Consider the following 6,957-nt stretch of genomic DNA (forward strand, 5'->3'; position numbering starts at 1 on the left):
ATATGCTGCGTTTCCACTACGTGGTATCTGACACAGGACTGAGAAGTCACATGACACACTGCCACATCTAACATGTAGCTCCGCCCAGTATTTAGAAGAATAATTCCTATTCTACACTATGTACTATCACTAATTTGTCGTTTCTTCCATCAGTTGCCACAGTACTGTGGTAGTAAAATGCACAAAAGAATAAACCGAAGTATGCTTCATGTATATGGTAAATTCAGTGCATTCTGCACTCTGAATGTTGTCCCAGTGGCTGATTTATATCAATGTTGGATTTACCTACTGACGGCGGCAGATTTTTTTTTTTTTTTTGCTTAAATTAAGCAAAAAAAAAAAAAAAAAAATCTTGAATTGAACAAAAAATCTGCCACTGGAACAAATGAAAATTATCTTGGTAAGATTTCTTGAAATCAGATTTTCCAGATCTATTGTCTAAAAATCAGTTCTTATATCTCATTGAAAAGTTCCTCTTTAGGTGATTCTGTCTTATTTTAAGTGTGATGAGATATTTGGACCAGAAATGAGAAAAATACACTTAGTAAGATTTAGATTTTTTCCAGGAAGGTAATTTATGAAAAAATATGTTGCAAAAGAGCAAAGAGTTTAACTCCCAAACATGTTGGGTTCATACAACTATGAAAAGTATCTGTTTCTATGTGTGAAATGAACGTATGTGGATAGGGTGTAAACGTATTAACCCTTTACCCCGACTGTGTGTCAGGTGACACATTTTTACATCTACCATCATTCAAATGACCATAACTCCTGAACCATTTACGCTATTTAGACAATCCAAATGTCATCTGAAAGCTGGAAGTGGGCAGAGAGCAGCAGAGTGCAGTCAGTGAGAGAGATGGAGGATTTTTTTATGACTTTTAGCAGCATTTTAATTGTTTTTGTGGTGAATTCTTGTAAATAATTGTATGTATTAGTGATAGTGTTGTTTTAGGCTCTTCTGCTACTGTGTCTTGTCGTGTTTTTGTTGAGTTTCTCAGATTTTTTCAATGGTTTTATCCATATTTTTTCAGTTTTGTTCAGTTCATTGATGACCAGAAATAACAAAAAAATAAGAAACAGAAACATGGACACACAAACGTTCTAGACAAACAAAAATGTGTGAGAACATGTAAAATACTTGAAAGTCTATTTCAATAATCACATAAAATTTCATTACCCACATTTACGGTTGTTTTTCATAGCAATTATGATAAAAATTCAAATCTGTTTTTTTTTTTTATATGACTATAACACACAGTTCTAAGTATTTATTACATATAATAATGATAATTAATGGACAGATAATGAAAGTTAAATTCTTCCTGGAAAAAAAGGTGCAAAAGCATTAGCAAAAAAAGACATTTCCTGGTGCTTTTACTGCAAAAACAACATAAAGAAATCTAGGCAGCCTGTTGTAACTCTAGTCCTTAAAGGGTTAAATTACTGACCACACACACACTTGATGTTTTCAAAGTGACCGGTGGCTAAGATGTTTGGATCAGTCTCTTAGTGGTGGGTAAAAACATATGACAAAATGATTTATTCTTATTATTTCACTGTACAATGTGACAAAACGGTGTTAATTGTGTGTTTTGTTAACTTTTCTGTCTTATGTTCTTATCCCAACTTTTCTGAGAATGTTCCAGGAGTTGGATGTTGATCAGTGAAAACATGGTTTATTTCATTTGCAAAAAAAACAAAGATAAACATCCTCTCTGAGTCTGCAACCTTTATTTAACCCAGTGTGTTTTAAGTAGAACTGATAATCTCAAGTGACCACACAATGTTCAGTAACTACAACTCAATGACACAACAGACTGGCCACTAGAGGGAGTGCTTGTTCTTCAAATCCAGATGCTTTTAGCCAACAATGAAAATCCAGCATGATAAGAATGAATGCAAACTGTTGATCAGCTAATGCTTATGTATGAAAGTAATTGCAGAAGTTACAAAATTATTTGTATTAAAGTAAAAGTTCAGTAAAATTTCCCAGTATCTTTAAGCGCAGCGTTATATCAGAGATGTCTAACATCTGCATAAGTTTCAATTCTTCTTATTTTCTTTTGGCATAGTGAAAAACAAAGAAAAATAACTTTACAAAAGGAGAAATTATGAAGATATAAATGCAGAGTACTGCTTTAGGTTTAGAAAAAGATAGTTTTAGATAAAAAGATGTGTGGTGTTTAGGCCATAAGGACTTCATCCGCTATTTCACGTCTTCTAAATATTCATCTTAGCCACTTAAACAATATAATGTGATTTCTACAAAACATAACAGAAGCATAAGAGATTTGGCAAAAAAAAAAAAAAAAATTGTTTTAAAAAATAATACTGTGAACTAATAATCAGTACATTTGAAATTTGCATCTCTTCATATTTTGTCCATTTTTATTTTTTATTCCACTAAGCTCTACTCTTATGTTACTTTGTAAAATTGTAAAATTGATATTCTATTTTTGTATCTTCTTTTTAGTTTTTGGAATTTTGTATTTGCTCTGTTCTTTCTGTAGTACTGGTGTTTTGTTAATATAATGACTGGAGCAGCATGATGACAATAAAGGCTATTCTATTCTATTCTATTCTATTCTATTCTATTCTATTCTATTCTATTCTATTCTATTCTATTCTATTCTATTCTATTCTATTCTATTCCATTCTATTCTATTCTATTCTGTTCTGTTCTGTTCTATTCTATTGTTTGTTCAAAAATAGTAATATTTGAGCATTGAGACCCGATGTATCAAATATGATACAAAACTGAAACTCATACATGAAAACTGATATTTGAAGAAAAAAAAAATTGGGGTGGGGGTGGGGGTGGGTTGTTCAGAAGGACTAATAAAGACTTCAGTTTCAAAGCATTGGAATTTTCTGTCAATGATTTAATGGGCCAGGCTCTATTCTATTCTATTCTATTCTATTCTATGCTATGCTATGCTATGCTATGCTATGCTATGCTATTCTATTCTATTCTATTCTATTGTTTGTTCAAAAATAACAATATTTGAGCATTGAGACCCGATGTATCAAATATGATACAAAACTGAAACTCATACATGGAAATTGATATTGACAAAAAAAAATTTTTTTTTGGGTTGTTCTGAGGGACCAATAAGGACTTCAGTTTCAAAGAATTGGAATTTTCTGTCAATGATTTAATGGTTCAGGCTCTTTTCTATTCTATTCTATTCTATTCTATTCTATTCTATTCTATGCTATGCAATGCTATTCTATTCTATTCTATTGTTTGTTCAAAAATAACAATATTTGAGCATTGAGACCCGATGTATCAAATATGATACAAAACTGAAACTCATACATGGAAATTGATATTTGACCAAAAAAAAAATTGGGGGGGGGGGGGGGGGGGTTGTTCAGAAGGACCAATAAGGACTCCAGTTTCAAAGCATTGGAATTTTCTGTCAGTGATTTAATGGTTCAGGCTCTATTCTATTCTATTCTATTCTATTCTATTCTCAGTAGTATTTATGCATGTAGTGCTTTAGTCTGCATATGAGGGAGAGTTAAAAAGTTCTCGCACAAATGTAACATGTTTATGTTTTTTTATTTATTGATTTATTGATTGATTGATTCATCTCTCTCTGCCTCCAGCTGCTCTTTGTGGATGTCACTCTTTTAATTGAATTTTGTTCTCTGGGTCAAACTGGTAGATCCAAGTTTCATCCCCATAGCGCTCGTCTGAGAACTTCTTGACTCTCTCTTGTAAAGTAAAAGTCACACACAATATAAATTAGACTAAATAAGAATGAGTATGAATGATCAAAAGAGAATTTCTGATATTCTGTTATGGGAAGAGCTGATGTCTCATGTGCAGTCGACATCAGATCCCGCCCCCATAACACATTTCATCGTTTATTGACATAAAGAACAACTTTCTACACGAGCTTCAGAAATGTCTAAAAACAGCAGCAGCAGCAAGACATAGTATTCTAACCCACAAACAATTCACAGACTGCTTCTCACATGCAGTTTTACAGCGCGAGACAAACTCTTATTGTCAGAGTACTGTAGAAAAACTACCGTCCAAAAGTGAGTAAGGGGCTTTTCCTGGGATTGAAACTATTGGGAGGTTTGAAAAGAAATTAAAAGGAAAAGATATCTTCTGGACAGCGCCTCACAGCTTTCACAGGTCTGGTTCATTTCACTGAACTCTGAAGGGTTTTATGTTTATGTGGTGGACCAGAGGTGCAACAGCCCAAGAAACTATACACCGTAAGAAAAAAAAGAGAGAACAGCCCAAAAAGTTATCCACTATAAGAAAAAAAAGAGAGAACAGCCCAAAAAATTATCCGCTATAAGAAAAAAATAAGAGAACAGCCCAAAAAGTTATCCACTATAAGGAAAAAAAGAGAGAACAGCCCAAGAAATTATCCAGTATGAGAAAAAAGAGAACAGCCCAAAAAGTATCCACTATAAGAAAAAAAAGAGAGAACAGTCCAAAAAATTATCCGCTATAAGAAAAAGAAAAAGAGAACTGCCCAAAAAATTATCCACTATAAGAAAAAAAAGAGAGAACAGCCCAAAAAATTATCCACTATAAGAAAAAAAAAAGAGAGAACAGCCCAAAAAATTATCCACTACAAGAAAAAAAAAAGAGAGAACAGCCCAAAAAAGTTATCCACTATAAGAAACAAAGAGAGAACAGCCCAAAAAATTATCCACTATAAGAAAAAGATAACAGCCCAAAAAATTATCCACTATAAGAAAAAGATAACAGCCCAAAAAATTATCCACTATAAGAAAAAAAAGAGAGAACAGCCCAAAAAAGTTATCCACTATAAGAAAAAAAAGAGAACAGCCCAATAAATTATCCACTATAAGAAAAAAAAGAGAGAACAGCCCAAAAAAGTTATCCACTATAAGAAACAAAGAGAGAACAGCCCAAAAAATGATCCACTATAAGAAAAAGATAACAGCCCAAAAAATTATCCACTATAAGAAAAAGGATAACAGCCCAAAAAATTATCCACTATAAGAAAAAGGATAACAGCCCAAAAAATGATCCACTAGAAGATAAAAAAGAGAACAGCCCAAAAAGTTAAAACTTATAAGTTGAAGTTAGATGTTTTTTTATTTTTATTTTTTTTTCTTATAGTGGATAATTTTTTGGGCTGTTCTCTTTTTTCTTATGGTGGATAATTTTTTGAGCTGTTCTCTTTATTTTTCTTTTAGTGGATCATTTTTTGGGCTGTTCTCTTTTTTTCTTATAGTGGATAATTTCTTGGGCTGTTCTCTTTTTTTTCTTATAGTGGATAATTTTTTGGGCTGTTCTCCTTTTTTTCTTATAGTGGATAATTTTTTGGGCTATTCTCCTTTTTTTCTTATAGTGGATAATTTTGGGGGGGCTGTTCTCCTTTTTTTCTTATGGTGGATAACTTTTTGGGCTGTTCTCCTTTTTTTCTTATAGTGGATAATTTTTGGGGCTGTTCTCTTTTTTTTATAGTGGATAATTTTTTGGGCTGTTCTCCTTTTTTTCTTATAGTGGATAATTTTTTAGACTGTTCTCTTTTTTATAGTGGATAATTTTTTGGGCTGTTCTCCTTTTTTTCTTATAGTGGATAATTTTTTAGGCTGTTCTCTTTTTTTTTATAGTGGATAATTTTTTGGGCTGTTCTCCTTTTTTTCTTATAGTGGATAATTTTTTGGGCTGTTCTCTTTTTTTTTTATAGTGGATAATCTTTTGGGATGTTCTCTTTTTTTTTCTTATAGTGGATAATCTTTTGGGATGTTCTCTTTTTTTTTCTTATAGTGGATAATTTTTTGGGCTGTTCTCTTTTTTTTTTCTTATCGTGGATAATTTTTTGGGCTGTTCTCTTTTTTTCTTATAGTGGATCATTTTTTGGGCTGTTGCACCTCTGGGCCACCGTAGTTTTACAAGTAGTTTTCTGATTTACATTCTCACTTTGGATCTTCTCCCAGTGTACAAACCTATCATGAACATTCATTCGGATTTTCACATTAAAACCAAACAACCATCAATTCAAGTAAAAAAACTGTTGACATTAGTCATGAAATGCAGGGTCAAAATTACACTTTTAAAGAGGTTTTTAAAGTTTTTAAAGTCTCGACTGACAGAAGACTGATTTTACAAAAGGCAAGTGCTTTGTGTTTCACCTTAAATGTACAATTTTGTAAGAGAATTATTATCACAAAGAGCTGCCATGTTTATATTAAGACTGGAATGACACTGTGAAGGTTTGATTTACTTTTCAGCATGAACTTCAACTTGGCCCTTTTAATGTAATGGTTTTACGATATCAGCTGTTTGAATTATTACCTCTGTAGGAAACTTTAGAGCAGGGGTGTCAAACATGCGGCCCGGGGACCAAATGTGGCACGCCAAAGGGTCCAGTTTGGCCCCTGGGATGTTTTTGCCAAGTGCAAAAATTCCACAGTCTTGAATTGAAATAAGCAAAAAGAAAATTTAGCTTGAATTAAGGAAAAAATTTTGAATTCATCCCCCCAAAAAATCTTCAATTAAGTAAAAAAAATCTACAATTAAGCCAAAAAAATAAAAATAAAAATCTTCAATTAAGCCAAAAAAAACAAACTTCAATTAAGACAAAAAAATCTCAAATTTAGCAAAAAATCTTGAATTAAGCCAAAACAAATCTTCAATTAAGTAAAAAAAAAAAAAAAAAAAAAATCTTGAATTAAGTAAAAAAAAATCGTCAATTAAGTTTAAAAAAAAATCTTGAATTAAGCCCAAAAAAAATCTTCAATTAAGTAAAAAAATCTTCAATTAAGCCACAAAAAAAAATCTAGAATTAACAACTTAATGTTTTTATTTGTTTTAGAGCAAAAAATAACTTTAAATTATGAAAATATTTACATTTACAAACTATCCTGTAACATTAAAATGTGAATAACCTGAACAAATATGAACAACCTGAAATGTCTAAAGAAAATTCAGCACAATTTTAACAATTTTTC

General features: G+C 31.6%; 1 long non-coding RNA gene across 1 annotated transcript; it reads right to left on the minus strand.

Moving 5' to 3' along the window:
- Nucleotides 1–3,798: 3,798 nt before the first annotated feature.
- Nucleotides 3,799–6,317, minus strand: LOC115430103 (uncharacterized). The gene is made up of 2 exons (XR_003936872.1): nucleotides 5,889–6,317; nucleotides 3,799–4,173 (listed from the first exon to the last, which is right to left on the minus strand). It is a non-coding gene; the product is annotated as an uncharacterized LOC115430103 (long non-coding RNA).
- Nucleotides 6,318–6,957: the final 640 nt, after the last annotated feature.

The sequence above is a fragment of the Sphaeramia orbicularis genome, chromosome 12, assembly GCF_902148855.1.
Source record: "Sphaeramia orbicularis chromosome 12, fSphaOr1.1, whole genome shotgun sequence".
Taxonomy (NCBI): domain Eukaryota; kingdom Metazoa; phylum Chordata; class Actinopteri; order Kurtiformes; family Apogonidae; genus Sphaeramia; species Sphaeramia orbicularis.